Here is a 24,033-nt window from a genome sequence, read left to right on the forward strand (position 1 = left end):
TTTGAATTTATTTTTGTGTATGGTGTTAGAAAGTGTTCTATTTTCATTCTTTTACAAGTGGTTGACCAGTTTTCCCAGCACCACTTGTTAAAGAGGTTGTCTTTTTTCCATTGTATGTCCTTGCCTCCTTTGTCAAAGATAAGGTGTCCATAGGTTCGTCTGAAAGAGACACGTGCACCCCAATGTTCATCGCAGCACCGTTTATAATAGCCAGGACATGGAAGCAACCTAGATGCCCGTCAGCAGATGAATGGATAAGAAAGCTGTGGTACATATACACCATGGAATATTACTCAGCCATTAAAAAGAATTCATTTGAATCAGTCCTAATGAGATGGATGAAGCTGGAGCCCATTATACAGAGTGAAGTAAGCCAGAAAGATAAAGAACATTACAGCATACTGACACATGTATATGGAATTTAGAAAGGTGACAACGATAACCCTATATGCAGAACAGAAAAAGAGACACAGAAATACAGAACAGACTTTTAAACTTTGTGGGAGAATGTGAGGGTGGGATATTTCAAAAGAACAACATGTGTACTATCTATGGTGAAACAGATCACCAGCCCAGGTAGGATGCACGAGACAAGTGCTCCGGCTTGGTGCACTGGGAAGACCCAGAGGAATCGGGTGGAGAGGGAGGTGGGAGGGGGAATCGGGACTGGGAATAAATGTAAATCCATGGCTGATTCATATCAATGTATGACAAAACCCACTGGAAAAAAAAATAAAAATAATAAAAAAAATTAAAAAAAAATAACAATAAAAAAAAAAAATAAGAGGAGCATGAAACGGTGTTCAAAAACATGAAGAGCCTGAAAAGGTGTGGTAATTATGAAGAGCTTCAAAAGGTGTCAAATATATGAGGAGCATAAAACGGTCTGAAAAAAAGGAGGAGCATGAAATGGTGCTGAAAAACATGAAGAGCCTGAAAAGGTGTGAAAAATATGAAGAGCTTCAAAAGGTGTCAAAAATGAGATGAGCATGAAACGGTCTGAAAAATAGGAGGAGCATGAAGTGGTGTGGAAAACCATGAAGTGCTTGAAAAGGTGTGAAAAATATGAAGAGTTTCTAAAGGTGTCAAAAATATGAGGAGCATTAAACGGTCAGAAAAATAGGAGGATCATGAAATGGTGTTCAAAAACATGAAGAGCCTGAAAACGTGTGAAAAATATGAAGAGCTTCAAAACGTGTCAAAAATATGAGGAGCATGAAACGGTCTGAAAAATAGGAGGAGCATGAAGCGGTGTTGAAAAACATGAAGAGCCTGAAAAGGTGTGGAAAATATGAAGCGCTTCAAAAGGTGAGAAAAATATGAGGTGCAAGAAACGGTCTGAAAAATAGGAGGAGCATGATGCGGTGTTGAAAAACAAGAAGAGCCTGAAAACGTGTGAAAAATATGAAGAGCATCAAAAGGTGTGAAAAATATGAGGAGCAGGAAACGGTCTAAAAAATAGAAGCGGCATGAAATGGTGTTCAAAAACATGAAGAGACTGAAAAGATGTGAAAATTATGAAGAGCTTCAAAAGGTGTGAAATACATGAGGCGCATGAAACGGTCTGAAAAATAGGAGAAGCATGAAGTGGTGTTGAAACACATGAAGAGCCTGAAAAGGTGTGAAAAATATGAAGAGCTTCAAAATGTGTCAAACATATGAAGAACATGAAAAGGTCTGAAAAATAGGAGGATCATGAAGCAGTGTTCAAAAACATGAAGAGCCTGAAAATGTGTGAAAAATATAAAGAGCTTCAAAATGTGTCAAATATATGAGGAGCATGAAACGGTCTGAAAAATAGGAGGAGCATGAAACGGTGATTAAAAACATGAAGAGCCTGAAAAGGTGTGAAAAATATGAAGAGCTTCAAAAGGTGTAAAATACATGAGGAGCATGAAACAGGCCGAAAAATACGAGAAGCATGAAGTGATGTGGAAAAACATGAAGAGCCTAAAAAGTTGTGAGAAATATGAAGAGCTTCAAAAGATGTGAAATACATGAGGAGCATGAAACTCTCTGAAAAATAGGAGGAGCATGAAGCGGTGTTCAAAAATATGAAAAGCCTAAAAAGTTGTGAGAAATATGAAGAGCTTCAAAAGGGGTCAAAAATGAGATGAGCATGAAACGGTCTGAAAAATATGTGGAGCTTGAAGCCGTGTTGAGAAACATGAAGAGCCTAAAAAGTTGTGAAAAATCTGAAAAGCTTCAAAAGGTGTCAAAATGAGATGAGCATGAAACAGTCTGAAAAATAGGAGGATCATGTAACGGTGTTGAAAAACATGAAGAGCCTGAAAAGGTGTGAAAAATATGAGGAGCTTCAAAAGGTGTGAAAACTATGAGGAGCATGAAACGGTCTGAAAAATAGGAGTAGCATGAAGCTGTGTTCAAAAACATGAAGAGCCTGAAAAGGTGTGAAAAATATGAGGAGCTTCAAAAGGTGTGAAAAATATGAGGAGCATGAAACGGTCTGAAAAAGAGAAGCAGCATGAAGCGGTGTTGAAAAACATGAAGAGCCTGAAAAGGTGTGAAAAATATGAAGAGCTGCAAAAGGTGTCAAAAATATGAAGAGCATGGAACGGTCTTAAAAATAGGAGGATCATGAAGCGGTGTTCAAAATCATGAAGAGACTGAAAACTTGTGAAAAATATGAAGAGCTGGAAAAGGTGTCAAAAATATGAGGAGCATGAAACGGTCTGAAAAATAGGAGCATGAAACGGTGATAAAAAACATGAAGAGCCTGAAAAGGTGTGAAATATATGAAGAGCTTCAAAAGGTGTGAAATTCATGAGGAGCATGAAATGGTCTGAAAAATAGGAGAAGAATGAAGTGGTGGGGAAAAACATGAAGAGCCTGAAAAGGTGTGAAAAATATGAAGAGCGTCAAGAGGTGTCAAATATATGAAGAGCATGAAACGGTCTGAAAAATAGCAGGAGCATGAAGCGGTGTTGTAAAACATGAAGAGTCTGAAAACGTGTGAAATTATGAAGAACTTCAAAAATATGAAAGATATGAAGAGCTTCAAAAGGTGTCAAAAATGAGATGTGCATGAAACGGTCTGAAAAATAGGAGGAGCATGAAGTGGTGTTGAAAAACATGAAGAACCTGAAAAGGTGTGAGAAATATGAAGAGCTTCAATAGATGTCAAAAATATGAGGAGCATGAAACGGTCTGAAAAAGAGGAGGAGCACGAAGCGGTGTTGAAAAACATGAAGAGCCTGAAACGGTGTGAAAAATATGAAGAGCTTCAAAATGTGTCAAAATTATGAGGAGCATGAAACGGTCAGAAAAATAGAAGGAGCATGAAGCGGTGTTGAAAAACATGAAGAGCCTGAAAAGGTGTGAAAAACATGAAGAGCTTCAAAAGGTGTGAAAAATATGAAGAGCTTCAAAAGGTGTCAAAAATGAGAAGAGCATAAAAGGGTCTGAAAAATAGGAGGAGCATGACGTGGTGTTGAAAAAAATGAAGAGCCTGAAAAGGTGTGAAATATATGAGAGCTTCAAAAGGTGTGAAAAATATGAGGAGAATGAAACGGTATGAAAAATAGGAGGAGCATGAAGCGGTGTGGAAAACCATGAAGTGCTTGAAAAGGTGTGAAAAATATGAAGAGTTTCTAAAGGTGTCAAAAATATGAGGAGCATTAAACAGTCTGAAAAATAGGAGAAGCATGAATTGGTGTTGAAAAACATGAAGAGCCTGAAAAGGTGTGAAAAATATGAAGAGCTTCAAAAGGTGTCAAATATATGAGGAGCATGAAACGGTCTGAAAAATAGGAGGAGCATGAAGCGGTGTTGAAAAACATGAAGAGCCTGAAAAGGTGTGGAAAATATGAAGCGCTTCAAAAGGTGAGAAAAATATGAGGTGCAAGAAACGGTCTGAAAAATAGGAGGAGCATGAAGCGGTGTTGAAAAACATGAAGAGCCTGAAAAGGTGTGAAAAACATGAAGAGCTTCAAAAGGTGTGAAAAATATGAAGAGCTTCAAAAGGTGTCAAAAATGAGAAGAGCATAAAAGGGTCTGAAAAATAGGAGGAGCATGACGTGGTGTTGAAAAAAATGAAGAGCCTGAAAAGGTGTGAAATATATGAGAGCTTCAAAAGGTGTGAAAAATATGAGGAGAATGAAACGGTATGAAAAATAGGAGGAGCATGAAGCGGTGTGGAAAACCATGAAGTGCTTGAAAAGGTGTGAAAAATATGAAGAGTTTCTAAAGGTGTCAAAAATATGAGGAGCATTAAACAGTCTGAAAAATAGGAGAAGCATGAATTGGTGTTGAAAAACATGAAGAGCCTGAAAAGGTGTGAAAAATATGAAGAGCTTCAAAAGGTGTCAAAAATATGAGGAGCATGAAACGGTCTGAAAAATAGGAGGAGCATGAAGCGGTGTTGAAAAACATGAAGAGCCTGAAAAGGTGTGGAAAATATGAAGCGCTTCAAAAGGTGAGAAAAATATGAGGTGCAAGAAACGGTCTGAAAAATAGGAGGAGCATGAAGCGGTGTTGAAAAACAAGAAGAGCCTGAAAACGTGTGAAAAATATGAAGAGCATCAAAAGGTGTGAAAAATATGAGGAGCAGGAAACGGTCTAAAAAATAGAAGCGGCATGAAATGGTGTTCAAAAACATGAAGAGACTGAAAAGATGTGAAAATTATGAAGAGCTTCAAAAGGTGTGAAATACATGAGGCGCATGAAACGGTCTGAAAAATAGGAGAAGCATGAAGTGGTGTTGAAACACATGAAGAGCCTGAAAAGGTGTGAAAAATATGAAGAGCTTCAAAATGTGTCAAACATATGAAGAACATGAAAAGGTCTGAAAAATAGGAGGATCATGAAGCAGTGTTCAAAAACATGAAGAGCCTGAAAATGTGTGAAAAATATAAAGAGCTTCAAAATGTGTCAAATATATGAGGAGCATGAAACGGTCTGAAAAATAGGAGGAGCATGAAACAGTGATTAAAAACATGAAGAGCCTGAAAAGGTGTGAAAAATATGAAGAGCTTCAAAAGGTGTGAAAAATATGAGGAGCATGAAACAGTCTGAAAAATAGGAGTAGCATGAAGCTGTGTTCAAAAACATGAAGAGCCTGAAAAGGTGTGAAAAATATGAGGAGCTTCAAAAGGTGTGAAATATATGAGGAGCATGAAACGGTCTGAAAAAGAGAAGCAGCATGAAACGGTGTTGAAAAACATGAAAAGCCTGAAAAGGTGTGAAAAATATGAAGAGCATGAAACGGTCTTAAAAATAGGAGGATCTTGAAGCGGTGTTCAAAATCATGAAGAGACTGAAAACTTGTGAAAAATATGAAGAGCTGCAAAAGGTGTCAAAAATATGAGGAGCATGAAACGGTCTGAAAAATAGGAGCATGAAACGGTGATAAAAAACATGAAGAGCCTGAAAAGGTGTGAAAAATATGAAGAGCTTCAAAAGGTGTGAAATTCATGAGGAGCATGAAATGGTCTGAAAAATAGGAGAAGAATGAAGTGGTGGGGAATAACATGAAGAGCCTGAAAAGGTGTGAAAAATATGAAGAGCTTCAAGAGGTGTCAAATATTTGAAGAGCATGAAACGGTCTGAAAAATAGCAGGAGAATGAAGCGGTGTTGTAAAACATGAAGAGTCTGAAAACGTGTGAAATTATGAAGAACTTCAAAAATATGAAAGATATGAAGAGCTTCAAAAGGTGTTAAAAATGAGATGTGCATGAAACGGTCTGAAAAATAGGAGGAGCATGAAGTGGTGTTGAAAAACATGAAGAACCTGAAAAGGTGTGAGAAATATGAAGAGCTTCAATAGATGTCAAAAATATGAGGAGCATGAAACGGTCTGAAAAAGAGGAGGAGCACGAAGCGGTGTTGAAAAACATGAAGAGCCTGAAAAGGTGTGAAAAATATGAAGAGCTTCAAAATGTGTCAAAATTATGAGGAGCATGAAACGGTCAGAAAAATAGAATGAGCATGAAGCGGTGTTGAAAAACATGAAGAGCCTGAAAAGGTGTGAAAAACATGAAGAGCTTCAAAAGGTGTGAAAAATATGAAGAGCTTCAAAAGGTGTCAAAAATGAGAAGAGCATAAAAGGGTCTGAAAAATAGGAGGAGCATGACGTGGTGTTGAAAAAAATGAAGAGCCTGAAAAGGTGTGAAATATATGAGAGCTTCAAAAGGTGTGAAAAATATGAGGAGAATGAAACGGTATGAAAAATAGGAGGAGCATGAAGCGGTGTGGAAAACCATGAAGTGCTTGAAAAGGTGTGAAAAATATGAAGAGTTTCTAAAGGTGTCAAAAATATGAGGAGCATTAAACAGTCTGAAAAATAGGAGAAGCATGAATTGGTGTTGAAAAACATGAAGAGCCTGAAAAGGTGTGAAAAATATGAAGAGCTTCAAAAGGTGTCAAAAATATGAGGAGCATGAAACGGTCTGAAAAATAGGAGGAGCATGAAGCGGTGTTGAAAAACATGAAGAGCCTGAAAAGGTGTGGAAAATATGAAGCGCTTCAAAAGGTGAGAAAAATATGAGGTGCAAGAAACGGTCTGAAAAATAGGAGGAGCATGAAGCGGTGTTGAAAAACATGAAGAGCCTGAAAAGGTGTGAAAAACATGAAGAGCTTCAAAAGGTGTGAAAAATATGAAGAGCTTCAAAAGGTGTCAAAAATGAGAAGAGCATAAAAGGGTCTGAAAAATAGGAGGAGCATGACGTGGTGTTGAAAAAAATGAAGAGCCTGAAAAGGTGTGAAATATATGAGAGCTTCAAAAGGTGTGAAAAATATGAGGAGAATGAAACGGTATGAAAAATAGGAGGAGCATGAAGCGGTGTGGAAAACCATGAAGTGCTTGAAAAGGTGTGAAAAATATGAAGAGTTTCTAAAGGTGTCAAAAATATGAGGAGCAGTAAACGGTCAGAAAAATAGGAGGATCATGAAATGGTGTTCAAAAACATGAAGAGCCTGAAAAGGTGTGAAAAACATGAAGAGCCTGAAAACGTGTGAAAAATATGAAGAGCTTCAAAACGTGTCAAAAATATGAGGAGCATGAAACGGTCTGAAAAAGAGGAGGAGCATGAAGCGGTGTTGAAAAACATGAAGAGCCTGAAAAGGTGTGGAAAATATGAAGCGCTTCAAAAGGTGAGAAAAATATGAGGTGCAAGAAACGGTCTGAAAAATAGGAGGAGCATGAAGCGGTGTTGAAAAACAAGAAGAGCCTGAAAACGTGTGAAAAATATGAAGAGCATCAAAAGGTGTGAAAAATATGAGGAGCAGGAAACGGTCTAAAAAATAGAAGCGGCATGAAATGGTGTTCAAAAACATGAAGAGACTGAAAAGATGTGAAAATTATGAAGAGCTTCAAAAGGTGTGAAATACATGAGGCGCATGAAACGGTCTGAAAAATAGGAGAAGCATGAAGTGGTGTTGAAACACATGAAGAGCCTGAAAAGGTGTGAAAAATATGAAGAGCTTCAAAATGTGTCAAACATATGAAGAACATGAAAAGGTCTGAAAAATAGGAGGATCATGAAGCAGTGTTCAAAAAGATGAAGAGCCTGAAAATGTGTGAAAAATATAAAGAGTTTCAAAATGTGTCAAATATATGAGGAGCATGAAACGGTCTGAAAAATAGGAGGAGCATGAAACGGTGATTAAAAACATGAAGAGCCTGAAAAGGTGTGAAAAATATGAAGTGCTTCAAAAGGTGTAAAATACATGAGGAGCATGAAACAGGCCGAAAAATACGAGAAGCATGAAGTGATGTGGAAAAACATGAAGAGCCTAAAAAGTTGTGAGAAATATGAAGAGCTTCAAAAGATGTGAAATACATGAGGAGCATGAAACTCTCTGAAAAATAGGAGGAGCATGAAGCGGTGTTCAAAAATATGAAAAGCCTAAAAAGTTGTGAGAAATATGAAGAGCTTCAAAAGGGGTCAAAAATGAGATGAGCATGAAACGGTCTGAAAAATATGTGGAGCATGAAGCCGTGTTGAGAAACATGAAGAGCCTAAAAAGTTGTGAAAAATCTGAAAAGCTTCAAAAGGGGTCAAAATGAGATGAGCATGAAACAGTCTGAAAAATAGGAGGATCATGTAACGGTGTTGAAAAACATGAAGAGCCTGAAAAGGTGTGAAAAATATGAGGAGCTTCAAAAGGTGTGAAAACTATGAGGAGCATGAAACGGTCTGAAAAATAGGAGTAGCATGAAGCTGTGTTCAAAAACATGAAGAGCCTGAAAAGGTGTGAAAAATATGAGGAGCTTCAAAAGGTGTGAAAAATATGAGGAGCATGAAACGGTCTGAAAAAGAGAAGCAGCATGAAGCAGTGTTGAAAAACATGAAGAGCCTGAAAAGGTGTGAAAAATATGAAGAGCTGCAAAAGGTGTCAAAAATATGAAGAGCATGGAACGGTCTTAAAAATAGGAGGATCATGAAGCGGTGTTCAAAATCATGAAGAGACTGAAAACTTGTGAAAAATATGAAGAGCTGGAAAATGTGTCAAAAATATGAGGAGCATGAAACGGTCTGAAAAATAGGAGCATGAAACGGTGATAAAAAACATGAAGAGCCTGAAAAGGTGTGAAATATATGAAGAGCTTCAAAAGGTGTGAAATTCATGAGGAGCATGAAATGGTCTGAAAAATAGGAGAAGAATGAAGTGGTGGGGAAAAACATGAAGAGCCTGAAAAGGTGTGAAAATATGAAGAGCGTCAAGAGGTGTCAAATATATGAAGAGCATGAAACGGTCTGAAAAATAGGAGGATCATGAAGCGGTGATCAAAAACATGAAGAGCCTGAAAATGTGTGAAAAATATAAAGAGCTTCAAAATGTGTGAAATTCATGAGGATCATGAAACGGTCTGAAAAATAGGAGAAGCATGAAGTAGTGTGGAAAAACGTGCAGAGCCTGAAAAGGTGTGAAAAATATGAAGAGCTTCAAAAGGTGTCAAAAATATGAAGAGCATGAAACCTTCTGAAAAATAGGAGGATCATGAAGCAGTGTTCAAAAATATGAAGAGCCTGAAAAGGTGTGAAAAATATGAAGACCTGCAAAAGGTGTCAAAAATATGAGGAGCATGAAACTGTCTGGAAAATAGGAGGAGCATGAAGCGGTGTTCAAAAACATGAGGAGCCTGAAAAGTTGTGAAAAATATGAAGAGCTTCAAAAGGTGTGAAATACATGAGGAGCATGAAACGGTCTGAAATTGGAGGAGCATGAAGCGGTGTTCAAAAACATGAAGAGCCTGAAAACGTGTGAAAAATATGAAGAGCTTCAAAAGGTGTGAAATACATGAGGAGCATTAAACGGACTGAAAAATAGGAGGAGCATGAAACGGTGTTCAAAAACAGGAAGATACTGAAAAGTTGTGAAAAATATGAAGAGCTTCAAAAGGTGTCAAAAATATGAGGAGCATGAAACGGTCTGAAAAATAGGAGGAGCATGAAGCGGTGTTGAAAAACAAGAAGAGCCTGAAAACGTGTGAAAAATATGAAGAGCATCAAAAGGTGTGAAAAATATGAAGAGCTTCAAAAGGTGTAAAAAATGAGATGAGCATGAAACCGTCTGAAAAATAAGAGGAGCATGAAGTGGTGTTGAAAAAAATGAAGAGCCCGAAAATGTGTGAAACATATGAAGAGCTTCAAAAGGTGTCAAAATTATGAGGAGCATGAAACGGCCTGAAAAATTGGAGGAGCATGAAGCGGTGTTCAAAAACATGAAGAGCCTGAAAAGGTGTGAAAAATATGAGGAGCTTCAAAAGGTGTGAAAAATATGAGGAGCATGAAACGGTCTGAAAAAGAGAAGCAGCATGAAGCGGTGTTGAAAAACATTAAGAGCCTGAAAAGGTGTGAAAAATATGAAGAGCTGCATAAGGTGTCAAAAATATGAAGAGCATGAAACGGTCTTAAAAATAGGAGGATCATGAAGCGGTGTTCAAAATCATGAAGAGACTGAAAACTTGTGAAAAATATGAAGAGCTGCAAAAGGTGTCAAAAATATGAGGAGCATGAAACGGTCTGAGAATAGGAGCATGAAACGGTGATAAAAAACATGAAGAGCCTGAAAAGGTGTGAAAAATATGAAGAGCTTCAAAAGGTGTGAAATTCATGAGGAGCATGAAATGGTTTAAAAATAGGAGAAGAATGAAGTGGTGGGGAAAAACATGAAGAGCCTGAAAAGGTGTGAAAAATATGAAGAGCTTCAAGAGGTGTCAAATATATGAAGAGCATGAAACGGTCTGAAAAATAGGAGGATCATGAAGCGGTGATCAAAAACATGAAGAGCCTGAAAAGGTGTGAAAAACATGAAGAGCCTGAAAACGTGTGAAAAATATGAAGAGCTTCAAAACGTGTCAAAAATATGAGGAGCATGAAACGGTCTGAAAAATAGGAGGAGCATGAAGCGGTGTTGAAAAACATGAAGAGCCTGAAAAGGTGTGGAAAATATGAAGCGCTTCAAAATGTGAGAAAAATATGAGGTGCAAGAAACGGTCTGAAAAATAGGAGGAGGATGAAGCGGTGTTGAAAAACACGAAGAGCCTGAAAACGTGTGAAAAATATGAAGAGCATCAAAAGGTGTGAAAAATATGAGGAGCAGGAAACGGTCTAAAAAATAGAAGCGGCATGAAATGGTGTTCAAAAACATGAAGTGACTGAAAAGTTGTGAAAATTATGAAGAGCTTCAAAAGGTGTGAAATACATGTGGCGCATGAAACGGTCTGAAAAATAGGAGAAGCATGAAGTGGTGTTGAAACACATGAAGAGCCTGAAAAGGTGTGAAAAATATGAAGAGCTTCAAGAGGTGTCAAATATATGAAGAGCATGGAACGGTCTGAAAAATAGGAGGATCATGAAGCGGTGATCAAAAACATGAAGAGCCTGAAAATGTGTGAAAAATATAAAGAGCTTCAAAATGTGTGAAGTACATGAGGAGCATTAAACGCTCTGAAAAATAGGAGAAGCATGAAGTTTTGTTCAAAAATATGAAGAGCCTGAAAAGGTGTGAAATATATGAAGATCTTCAAAAGGTGTGAAAAATATGAGGGGCATGAAACGGTCTGAAAAATAGGAGGTGCATGAAGTGGTGTTGAAAACATGAAGAGCCTGAAAACGTGTGAAAAATATGAACAGCTTCAAAAGGTGTGAAAAATATGAAGAGCTTCAAACGGTGTGAAAAATATGAAGAGCTTCAAACGGTGTCAAAAATGAGATGAGCATGAAATGGCCTAAAAAATAGGAGGAGCATGAAGTGTTGGTGAAAAACATGAAGAGCCTGAAGAAGTGTGAAGTATATGAAGAGATTCAAAAGGTGTCAAAAATATGAGGAGCATGAAACGGTCTGAAAAATAGGAGGAGCATGAAGCGGTGTTAAAAAACAAGAAGAGTCTGAAAAGGTGTGAAAAATGTGAAGAGCTTCAAAAGGTGTGAAAAATATGAAGAGCTTCAAAATGTGTCAAAAATGAGATGAGCATGAAACGGTCTGAATATTAGGAGGGCCATGAATTGGTGTTGAAAAACATGAAGAGACTGAAAAGGTGTGAAAAATGTGAAGAGCTTCAAAAGGTGTGAAATATATGAAGAGCTTCAAAAGAAGTCAAAAAGGAGATGAGCATGATATTGTCTGAAAGATAGGAGGAGCATGAAGCGGTGTTGAAAAACATGAAGAGCCTGAAAAGGTGTGAGAAATATGGAGATCTTCAAAAGGTGTCAAAAATATGAGGAGCATGAAACGGTCTGAAAAATAAGAGGATCATGAGGTGATGTTGAAAAACATGAAGAGCCAAAAAAGGTGTGAAAAATATGAAAAGCTTCAAAAGGTGTCAAAAATATGAGGAGCATGAAAAGGTCTGAAAAATAGGAGGAGCATGAAGCGGTGTTGAAAAACATGAAGAGCCTGAAAATGTGTGAAAAATTTGAAGAGCTTCAAAAGGTGTCAAAAATATGAGGAGGTTGAATCGGTCTGAAAAATAGGATGAGGATGAAGTGGTGTTGAAAAACATGAAGAGTCTGAAAAGGTGTGAAATATATGAAGAGCTTCAAAAGGTGTCAAAAATATGAGGAGCATGAAACGGTCTGAAATATAGGAGGAGCATGAAGCGGTGTTGAAAAACATGAAGAGCATCAAAAGCTGTGAAGAATATGAAGAGCTTCAAAACGTGTCAAAAATATGAGGAGCATGAATCGGTCTGAAAAATAGAAGGAGCATGAAGTGGTGTTGAAAAACATGAAGATATGAAAAGGAGTGAAAAATATGAAGAGCTTCATATGGTGTCAAAAATATGAGGAGCATGAAACGGTCTGAAAAATAGGAGGAGCAAGAAACGGTTTTAACAAACATGAAGAGCGGGAAAAGGTGTGAAAAATATGAAGAACTTCAAAAGGTGTCAAAAATATGAGGAGCATGAACGGTATGAAAAATAGGAGGATCATGAAGCCGTGTTGAAAAACATGAAGAGCTTGAAAACGTGTGAAAATTATGAAGAGCTTCAAAAGGTGTGAAATATATGAAGAGCTTCAAAAGGTGTCAAAAATGAGATGAGCATGAAATGGTCTGAAAGATACGAGGGGCATGAAGCGGTGTTGAAAAACATGAAGAGCCTGGAAAGGTGTGAAAAATTTGAAGAGCTTCAAATGGTGTGAAATACATGAGGACCTTGAAACGGTCTGAAAAACAGGAGGAGCATGAAATCTTGTTGAAAAACATGAAGAGCCTGAAAACGTGTGAAAATAATGAAGAGCTACAAAAGGTGTGAAATATATGAAGAGCTTCAAAAGGTGTGAAAAATGAGATGAGCATGAAATGTTCTGAAAGATAGGAGGGGCATGAAGCGGTGTTGAAAAACATGAAGAGCCTGAAAAGGTGTGAGAAATATGAAGATTTTCAAAATGTGTCAAAAATATGAGGAGCATGAAACGGTCTGAAAAATAGGAGGAGCAAGAAGTGATGTTTAAAAACATGAAGAGCCTGAAAAGGTGTGAAAAATATGAAGAGCATCAAAAGATGTGAAAAATATCAGGAGCATGAACCGGTCTGAAAAATAGGAGGAGCATGAAGCGGTTTTGAAAAACGTGAAGAGCCTAAAAAGGTGTGAAAAATATGAAGAGCTTCCTAAGGTGTCAAAAATATTAGGAGCATGAAACTGTCTGAAAAATAGGAGAAGCATGAAGTGGTGTTGAAAAACGTGAAGAGCCTAAAAAGGTGTGAAAAATATGAAGAGCTTCAAAAGGTGTGAAAAATATGAGGAGCATGAAACGTTCTGAAAAATAGGAGGAGCATGAAACGGTGTTTGAAAACATGAAGAGCATGAAAATTTGTGAAAAATATGAAGACCTTCAAAACGTGTCAAAAATGAGATGAGCATGAAACGGTCTGAAAAAAAGGAGGTGCATGAAGCGGTGTTGAAAAACATGAAGAGCCTGAAAAGGTGTGAAAAATATGAAGAGCTGCAAAAGGTGTCAAAAATATGAGGAGCATGAACGGTCTGGAAAATAGGAGGAGCATGAAGCGGTCTTGAAAAACATGAAGAGCCTGAAAAGGTGTGAAAAATAAGAAGAGCTTCAAAATGTTTCAAAATTATGAGGAGAATGAACGGTCTGAAAAATAGGAGGAGCGTGAAGCCGTGTTGAAAAACATGAAGAGCCTGAAAAGTTGTGAAAAATATGAAGACCTTCAAAAGGTGTGAAGTACATGAGGAGCATTTATCGCTCTGAAAAAGAGGAGAAGCATGAAGTTTTGTTCAACAACATGAAGAGCCTGAAAAGGTGTGAAATATATGAAGATCTTCAAAAGGTGTGAAAAATATGAGGGGCATGAAACGCTCTGAAAAATAGGAGGTGCATGAAGCGGTGTTGAAAACATGAAGAGCCTGAAAAAGTGTGAAAAATATGAACAGCTTCAAAAGGTGTGAAAAATATGAAGAGCTTCAAAAGGTGTGAAAAATGAGATGAGCATGAAATGGCCTAAAAAATAGGAGGAGCATGAAGTGTTGGTGAAAAACATGAAGAGCCTGAAAACGTGTGAAGTATATGAAGAGATTCAAAAGGTGTCAAAAATATGAGGAGCATGAAACGTTCTGAAAAATAGAAGGAGAATGAAGCGGTGTTGAAAAACATGAAGAGCCTGAAAAGGTGTGCAATATATGAAGAGCTTCAAAAGGTGTGAAAAATATGAGGAGCATGAGACGGTCCGAAAAATAGGAGGAGCATGAAGCGGTGTTGAAAAAAAAGAAGAGTCTGAAAAGGTGTGAAAAATATGAAGAGCTTCAAAAGGTGTGAAAAATATGAAGAGCTTCAAAATGTGTCAAAAATGAAATGAGCATGACACGGTCTGAATTTTAGGAGGAACATGAATTGGTGTTGAAAAACATGAAGAGACTGAAAAGGTGTGAAAAATATGAAGAGCTTCAAAAGGTGTGAAATATATGAAGAGCTTCAAAAGAAGTCAAAAATGAGATGACCATGATATTGTCTGAAAGATAGGAGGAGCATGAAGCGGTGTTGAGTACCATGAAGAGCCTGAAAAGTTGTGAGAAATATGGAGATCTTCAAAAGGTGTCAAAAATATGAGGAGCATGAAATGGTCTGAAAAATAGGAGGATCATGAAGTGATGTTGAAAAACATGAAGAGCCAAAAAAGGTGTGAAAAATATGAAGAGATTCAAAAGGTGTCAAAAATATGAGGAGCATGAAACGCTCTGAAAAATAGGAGGAGCATGAAGTGGTATTGAAAAACATGAAGAGCCTGAAAAGGTGTGAAATATATGAAGAGCTTCAAAAGGTGTCAAAAATATGAGGAGCATGAAACGGTCTGAAAAATAGGAGGAGCATGAAGCGGTGTTGAAAAACATGAAGAGCATCAAAAGCTGTGAAGTATATGAAGAGCTTCAAAAGGTGTCAAAAATATGAGGAGCATGAATCGGTCTGAAAAATAGAAGGAGCATGAAGTGGTGTTGAAAAACATGAAGATCTGAAAAGGAGTGAAAAATATGAAGAGCTTCATAAGGTGTCAAAAATATGAGGAACATGAAACGGTCTGAAAAATAGGAGGAGCAAGAAACGGTTTTAACAAACATGAAGAGCGGGAAAAGGTGTGAAAAATATGAAGAGCTTCAAAAGGTGTCAAAAATATGAGGAGCATGAAACAGGCTGAAAAATAGGAGGAGCATGAAGCGGTGTCGAAAAACATGAAGAGCATGAAGAGTTGTGAAATATAGGAAGAACTTCAAAAGGTGTCAAAAATATGAGGAGCATGAACGGTATGAAAAATAGGAGGATCATGAAGCCGTGTTGAAAAACATGAAGAGCCTGAAAACGTGTGAAAATTATGAAGAGCTTCAAAAGGTGTGAAATATATGAAGACCTTCAAAAGGTGTCAAAAATGAGATGAGCATGAAATGGTCTGAAAGATAGGAGGGGCATGAAGCGGTGTTGAAAAATATGAAGAGCCTGAAAAGGTGTGAAAAATATGAAGAGCTTCAAATGGTGTGAAATACATGAGGACTTTGAAATGGTCTGAAAAACAGGAGGAGCATGAAATCTTGTTGAAAAACATGAAGAGCCTGAAAACGTGTGAAAATTATCAAGAGCTTCAAAAGGTGTGAAATATATGAAGAGCTTCAAAAGGTGTCAAAAATGAGATGAGCATGAAATGGTCTGAAAGATAGGAGGGGCATGAAGCGGTGTTGAAAAACATGAAGAGCCTGAAAAGGTGTGAGAAATATGAAGATCTTCAAAATGTGTCAAAAATATGAGGAGCATGAAACGGTCTGAAAAATAGGAGGAGCAAGAAGTGATGTTTAAAACATGAAGAGCCTGAAAAGGTGTGAAAAATATGAAGAGCTTCAAAAGGTGTGAAATACATGAGGAGCATGAAACGGTCTGAAATTGGAGGAGCATGAAGCGGTGTTCAAAAACATGAAGAGCCTGAAAACGTGTGAAAAATATGAAGAGCTTCAAAAGGTGTGAAATACATGAGGAGCATTAAACGGACTGAAAAATAGGAGGAGCATGAAACGGTGTTCAAAAAGAGGAAGATACTGAAAAGTTGTGAAAAATATGAAGAGCTTCAAAAGGTGTCAAAAATATGAGGAGCATGAAACGGTCTGAAAAATAGGAGGAGCATGAAGCGGTGTTGAAAAACAAGAAGAGCCTGAAAACGTGTGAAAAATATGAAGAGCATCAAAAGGTGTGAAAAATATGAAGAGCTTCAAAAGGTGTAAAAAATGAGATGAGCATGAAACCGTCTGAAAAATAAGAGGAGCATGAAGTGGTGTTGAAAAAAATGAAGAGCCCGAAAATGTGTGAAACATATGAAGAGCTTCAAAAGGTGTCAAAATTATGAGGAGCATGAAACGGCCTGAAAAATTGGAGGAGCATGAAGCGGTGTTCAAAAACATGAAGAGCCTGAAAAGGTGTGAAAAATATGAGGAGCTTCAAAAGGTGTGAAAAATATGAGGAGCATGAAACGGTCTGAAAAAGAGAAGCAGCATGAAGCGGTGTTGAAAAACATTAAGAGCCTGAAAAGGTGTGAAAAATATGAAAGCTGCATAAGGTGTCAAAAATATGAAGAGCATGAAACGGTCTTAAAAATAGGAGGATCATGAAGCGGTGTTCAAAATCATGAAGAGACTGAAAACTTGTGAAAAATATGAAGAGCTGCAAAAGGTGTCAAAAATATGAGGAGCATGAAACGGTCTGAGAATAGGAGCATGAAACGGTGATAAAAAACATGAAGAGCCTGAAAAGGTGTGAAAAATATGAAGAGCTTCAAAAGGTGTGAAATTCATGAGGAGCATGAAATGGTCTGAAAAATAGGAGAAGAATGAAGTGGTGGGGAAAAACATGAAGAGCCTGAAAAGGTGTGAAAAATATGAAGAGCTTCAAGAGGTGTCAAATATATGAAGAGCATGAAACGGTCTGAAAAATAGGAGGATCATGAAGCGGTGATCAAAAACATGAAGAGCCTGAAAAGGTGTGAAAAACATGAAGAGCCTGAAAACGTGTGAAAAATATGAAGAGCTTCAAAACGTGTCAAAAATATGAGGAGCATGAAACGGTCTGAAAAATAGGAGGAGCATGAAGCGGTGTTGAAAAACATGAAGAGCCTGAAAAGGTGTGGAAAATATGAAGCGCTTCAAAAGGTGAGAAAAATATGAGGTGCAAGAAACGGTCTGAAAAATAGGAGGAGCATGAAGCGGTGTTGAAAAACACGAAGAGCCTGAAAACGTGTGAAAAATATGAAGAGCATCAAAAGGTGTGAAAAATATGAGGAGCAGGAAACGGTCTAAAAAATAGAAGCGGCATGAAATGGTGTTCAAAAACATGAAGAGACTGAAAAGATGTGAAAATTATGAAGAGCTTCAAAAGGTGTGAAATACATGTGGCGCATGAAACGGTCTGAAAAATAGGAGAAGCATGAAGTGGTGTTGAAACACATGAAGAGCCTGAAAAGGTGTGAAAAATATGAAGAGCTTCAAAATGTTTCAAACATATGAAGAACATGAAAAGGTCTGAAAAATAGGAGGATCATGAAGCAGTGTTCAAAAACATGAAGAGCCTGATAATGTGTGAAAAATATAAAGAGCTTCAAAATGTGTCAAATATATGAGGAGCATGAAACGGTCTGAAAAATAGGAGGAGCATAAAACGGTGATTAAAAACATGAAGAGCCTGAAAAGGTGTGAAAAATATGAAGAGCTTCAAAAGGTGTGAAATACATGAGGAGCATGAAACAGGCCAAAAAATACGAGAAGCATGAAGTGATGTGGAAAAACATGAAGAGCCTAAAAAGTTGTGAGAAATATGAAGAGCTTCAAAAGATGTGAAATACATGAGGAGCATGAAACTCTCTGAAAAATAGGAGGAGCATGAAGCGGTGTTCAAAAATATGAAAAGCCTAAAAAGTTGTGAGAAATATGAAGAGCTTCAAAAGGTGTCAAAAATGAGATGAGCATGAAACGGTCTGAAAAATATGTGGAGCATGAAGCCGTGTTGAGAAACATGAAGAGCCTAAAAAGTTGTGAAAAATCTGAAAAGATTCAAAAGGGGTCAAAATGAGATGAGCATGAAACAGTCTGAAAAATAGGAGGATCATGTAACGGTGTTGAAAAACATGAAGAGCCTGAAAAGGTGTGAAAAATATGAGGAGCTTCAAAAGGTGTGAAAACTATGAGGAGCATGAAACGGTCTGAAAAATAGGAGTAGCATGAAGCTGTGTTCAAAAACATGAAGAGCCTGAAAAGGTGTGAAAAATATGAGGAGCTTCAAAAGGTGTGAAAAATATGAGGAGCATGAAACGGTCTGAAAAAGAGAAGCAGCATGAAGCGGTGTTGAAAAACATGAAGAGCCTGAAAAGGTGTGAAAAATATGAAGAGCTGCAAAACGTGTCAAAAATATGAAGAGCATGGAACGGTCTTAAAAATGGGAGGATCATGAAGCGGTGTTCAAAATCATGAAGAGACTGAAAACTTGTGAAAAATATGAAGAGCTGCAAAAGGTGTCAAAAATATGAGGAGCATGAAACGGTCTGAAAAATAGGAGCATGAAACGGTGATAAAAAACATGAAGAGCCTGAAAAGGTGTGAAATATATGAAGAGCTTCAAAAGGTGTGAAATTCATGAGGAGCATGAAATGGTCTGAAAAATAGGAGAAGAATGAAGTGGTGGGGAAAAACATGAAGAGCCTGAAAAGGTGTGAAAAATATGAAGAGCTTCAAGAGGTGTCAAATATATGAAGAGCATGGAACGGTCTGAAAAATAGGAGGATCATGAAGCGGTGATCAAAAACATGAAGAGCCTGAAAATGTGTGAAAAATATAAAGAGCTTCAAAATGTGTGAAGTACATGAGGATCATTAAACGCTCTGAAAAATAGGAGAAGCATGAAGTTTTGTTCAAAAATATGAAGAGCCTGAAAAGGTGTGAAATATATGAAGATCTTCAAAAGGTGTGAAAAATATGAGGGGCATGAAACGGTCTGAAAAATAGGAGGTGCATGAAGTGGTGTTGAAAACATGAAGAGCCTGAAAACGTGTGAAAAATATGAACAGCTTCAAAAGGTGTGAAAAATATGAAGAGCTTCAAACGGTGTGAAAAATATGAAGAGCTTCAAACGGTGTCAAAAATGAGATGAGCATGAAATGGCCTAAAAAATAGGAGGAGCATGAAGTGTTGGTGAAAAACATGAAGAGCCTGAAGAAGTGTGAAGTATATGAAGAGATTCAAAAGGTGTCAAAAATATGAGGAGCATGAAACGGTCTGAAAAATAGGAGGAGCATGAAGCGGTGATAAAAAACAAGAAGAGTCTGAAAAGGTGTGAAAAATGTGAAGAGCTTCAAAAGGTGTGAAAAATATGAAGAGCTTCAAAATGTGTCAAAAATGAGATGAGCATGAAACGGTCTGAATATTAGGAGGGCCATGAATTGGTGTTGAAAAACATGAAGAGACTGAAAAGGTGTGAAAAATGTGAAGAGCTTCAAAAGGTGTGAAATATATGAAGAGCTTCAAAAGAAGTCAAAAATGAGATGAGCATGATATTGTCTGAAAGATAGGAGGAGCATGAAGCGGTGTTGAAAAACATGAAGAGCCTGAAAAGGTGTGAGAAATATGGAGATCTTCAAAAGGTGTCAAAAATATGAGGAGCATGAAACGGTCTGAAAAATAAGAGGATCATGAAGTGATGTTGAAAAACATGAAGAGCCAAAAAAGGTGTGAAAAATATGAAAAGCTTCAAAAGGTGTCAAAAATATGAGGAGCATGAAAAGGTCTGAAAAATAGGAGGAGCATGAAGCGGTGTTGAAAAACATGAAGAGCCTGAAAATGTGTGAAAAATTTGAAGAGCTTCAAAAGGTGTCAAAAATATGAGGAGGTTGAATCGGTCTGAAAAATAGGATGAGGATGAAGTGGTGTTGAAAAACATGAAGAGTCTGAAAAGGTGTGAAATATATGAAGAGCTTCAAAAGGTGTCAAAAATATGAGGAGCATGAAACGGTCTGAAATATAGGAGGAGCATGAAGCGGTGTTGAAAAACATGAAGAGCATCAAAAGCTGTGAAGAATATGAAGAGCTTCAAAACGTGTCAAAAATATGAGGAGCATGAATCGGTCTGAAAAATAGAAGGAGCATGAAGTGGTGTTGAAAAACATGAAGATATGAAAAGGAGTGAAAAATATGAAGAGCTTCATATGGTGTCAAAAATATGAGGAGCATGAAACGGTCTGAAAAATAGGAGGAGCAAGAAACGGTTTTAACAAACATGAAGAGCGGGAAAAGGTGTGAAAAATATGAAGAACTTCAAAAGGTGTCAAAAATATGAGGAGCATGAACGGTATGAAAAATAGGAGGATCATGAAGCCGTGTTGAAAAACATGAAGAGCTTGAAAACGTGTGAAAATTATGAAGAGCTTCAAAAGGTGTGAAATATATGAAGAGCTTCAAAAGGTGTCAAAAATGAGATGAGCATGAAATGGTCTGAAAGATACGAGGGGCATGAAGCGGTGTTGAAAAACATGAAGAGCCTGGAAAGGTGTGAAAAATTTGAAGAGCTTCAAATGGTGTGAAATACATGAGGACCTTGAAACGGTCTGAAAAACAGGAGGAGCATGAAATCTTGTTGAAAAACATGAAGAGCCTGAAAACGTGTGAAAATAATGAAGAGCTTCAAAAGGTGTGAAATATATGAAGAGCTTCAAAAGGTGTGAAAAATGAGATGAGCATGAAATGTTCTGAAAGATAGGAGGGGCATGAAGCGGTGTTGAAAAACATGAAGAGCCTGAAAAGGTGTGAGAAATATGAAGATTTTCAAAATGTGTCAAAAATATGAGGAGCATGAAACGGTCTGAAAAATAGGAGGAGCAAGAAGTGATGTTTAAAAACATGAAGAGCCTGAAAAGGTGTGAAAAATATGAAGAGCATCAAAAGATGTGAAAAATATCAGGAGCATGAACCGGTCTGAAAAATAGCAGGAGCATGAAGCGGTTTTGAAAAACGTGAAGAGCCTAAAAAGGTGTGAAAAATATGAAGAGCTTCCTAAGGTGTCAAAAATATTAGGAGCATGAAACTGTCTGAAAAATAGGAGGAGCATGAAGTGGTGTTGAAAAACGTGAAGAGCCTAAAAAGGTGTGAAAAATATGAAGAGCTTCAAAAGGTGTGAAAAATATGAGGAGCATGAAACGGTCTTAAAAATAGGAGGATCATGAAGCGGTGTTCAAAATCATGAAGAGACTGAAAACTTGTGAAAAATATGAAGAGCTGCAAAAAGTGTGAAAAATATGAGGAGCATGAAACGATCTGAAAAATAGGTGGAGCAGGAAGCGGTGTTCAAAAACATGAAGAGCCTGACAGGTGTGAAGAGTATGAAGAGCTTCAAAAAGTGTGAAAAATATGAAGAGCTTCAAAAAGTGTGAAAAATATGAGGAGCTTGAAATGGTCTGAAAAACAGGAGAAGAATGAAGAGGTGTTTAAAAACATGAAGAGCCTGAAAAGGTGTGAAATATATGAAGAACTTCAAAAGGTTTCAAAAATATGAGGAGCATGAAACGGTCTGAAACATAGGAGGAGCATGAAGCAGTGTTCAAAAACATATAGAGCATGAAAAGGTGTGAAGAAAATGAAGAGTTTCAAAAGTTGACATAAATATGAGGAGAATGAAACGGTCTGAAAAATATGAGGAGCATGAAACGGTGTTCAAAAACATGAAGAGCCTGAAAAGGTGTGAAAAATATGAAGAGCTTCAAAAAGTGTCAAAAATATGAAGAGAATGAAACGGTCCGAAAAATAGGAGGAGCATGAAAAGGTGTTGAAAAACATGAAGAGGGTGAAAATATGTGTAAAATATGAAGAGCTTCAAAAGGTGTGAAAAATATGAAGAGCTTCAAAAGGTGTGAAAAATATGAAGAGCTTCAAAAGGTGTCAAATATATGAGGAGCATGAAACGGTCTGAAAAATAGGAGGAGTATGAAGCGATGTTGAAAAACATGAAGAGTCTGAAAAGGTGTGAAATATATGAAGAGCTTCAAAAGGTGTGAAATATAGGAGAAGCATGAAGCGTTGTTCAAAAACATGAAGAGCCTTAAAAGATGTGAAATATATTAAGAGCTTATAAAGGTGTCACAAATAAGAGGAGCATGAAACAGTCTGAAAAATAGGAGGATCATGAAACTGTCTGAAAAATATGACGAGCATGAAACGGTCCGAAAAATAGGAGGAGCAAGAAGCGGTGTTGAAATACATGAAGAGCCTGAAAAGGTTTGACATACATGAAGAGCTTCAAAAGGTGTCAAAATACGAGTAGCATAAAACGGTCTCAAAATATGACGAGCATGAAGCGGTGTTGAAAAACATGTAGAGCCTGAAAAGGTGTGAAATACATGAAGAGCTTCAAAAGGTGTCAAAATATGAGTAGCATAAAACGGTCTCAAAAATATGGGGAGCATGAAGCGGTGTTGAAAATCATGAAGAGCCTGAAAAGGTGTGAATAATATGAAGAGATTCAAAAGGTGTCAAACATATGAGGAGCATGAAAGTGTGTTGAAAAACATGAAGAGCCTGAAAAGGTGTGAAAAATATGGGGAGCTTCAAAAGTTGTCAAAAATATGAGGAGCATGAAACGGTCTGAAAAATAGGTAGAGCATGAAGCGGTGTTGAATAACATGAAGATCTTGAAAAGGTGTGAACAATATTAGGAGCATGAAACGGTCTCAAAAATATGAGGAGCATGAAGCGGTGTTGAAAATCATGAAGAGCCTGAAAAGGTGTGAATAATATGAAGAGATTCAAAAGGTGTCAAACATATGAGGAGCATGAAACTGTGTTGAAAAACAAGAAGAGCATGAAAAGGTGTGAAAAATATGAGGAGCATGAAAAGGTCTGAAAAATAGGAGGAGCATGAAATGTTGTTAAAAAACATGAAGAGCATGAAAACGTGTAAAAATATGAAGAGCTTCAAAAGGTGTCAATAATAAGAGGTGCATGAAACAGTCTGAAAAATAGGAGGAGCATGAAACGATCTGAAAAATAGGAGGAGCATGAAACGGAGTTGAAAAACCTGAAGAACAGGAAAAGGTGAGAAATATATGAAGAGCTTCAAAAGGTGTGAAAAACAAGAAGAGCATGAAATGGTGTGAAAAATATGAAGAGCTTCAACAGGTGTTTAAGATGGGGACCATGAAACGGTCCGAAAAATAGGAGGAGCATGAAGCTTTATTGAGGAAAATGAAGAACATGAAAAGGTGTGAAAAATATGAAGAGCTTCAAAAGGTGTCAAAAATTAGAGAAGCATGAAACGGTCTGAAAAATACGAGAAGCATGAAGCGATGTTGAAAAACACGAAGAGCCTGAAAAGGTGTGAAATAAATGAAGAGCTTCAAAACGTGTCAAAAATATGAGGAGCATGAAACGGTCTGAAAATAGGAGGAGCATGAAGCGGTGTTGAAAAATATGAAGACCCTGAATAGGTGTGAAAAATATGAAGAGGTTGAAAAGGTGTCAAAAATATGAGGAGCATGAAACAGTCTGAATAAAAGGAAGAGCATGAAACGATGTTCAAAAACATGAAGAGCCTGAAAAAGTGTGAAAAATATGAAGAGCTTCAAAAAGTGTGAAAAATATGAGGAGCATGAAACGATCTAAAAAATAGGTGGAGCAGGAAGCGGTGTTCAAAAACATGAAGAGCCTGATAGGTGTGAAATGTATGAAGAGCTTCAAAAAGTGTGAAAAATATGAGGAGCATGAAATGGTCTGAAAAACAGGAGAAGAATGAAGAGGTGTTTAAAACATGAAGAGCCTGAAAAGGTGTGAAATATATGAAGAACTTCAAAAGGTTTCAAAAATATGAGGAGCATGAAACGGTCTGAAACATAGGAGGAGCATGAAGCAGTGTTCAAAAACATGAAGAGCATGAAAAGGTGTGAAGAAAATGAAGAGTTTCAAAAGTTGACATAAATATGAGGAGAATGAAACGGTCTGAAAAATATGAGGAGCATGAAACGGTGTTGAAAAAGATGAAGAGCCTGAAAAGGTGTGAAAAATATTAGGAGCTTCAAAAAGTGTCAAAAATATGAAGAGAATG

The sequence above is a fragment of the Dama dama genome, unplaced genomic scaffold, assembly GCF_033118175.1.
Source record: "Dama dama isolate Ldn47 unplaced genomic scaffold, ASM3311817v1 ptg000182l, whole genome shotgun sequence".
NCBI classification, from domain to species: domain Eukaryota; kingdom Metazoa; phylum Chordata; class Mammalia; order Artiodactyla; family Cervidae; genus Dama; species Dama dama.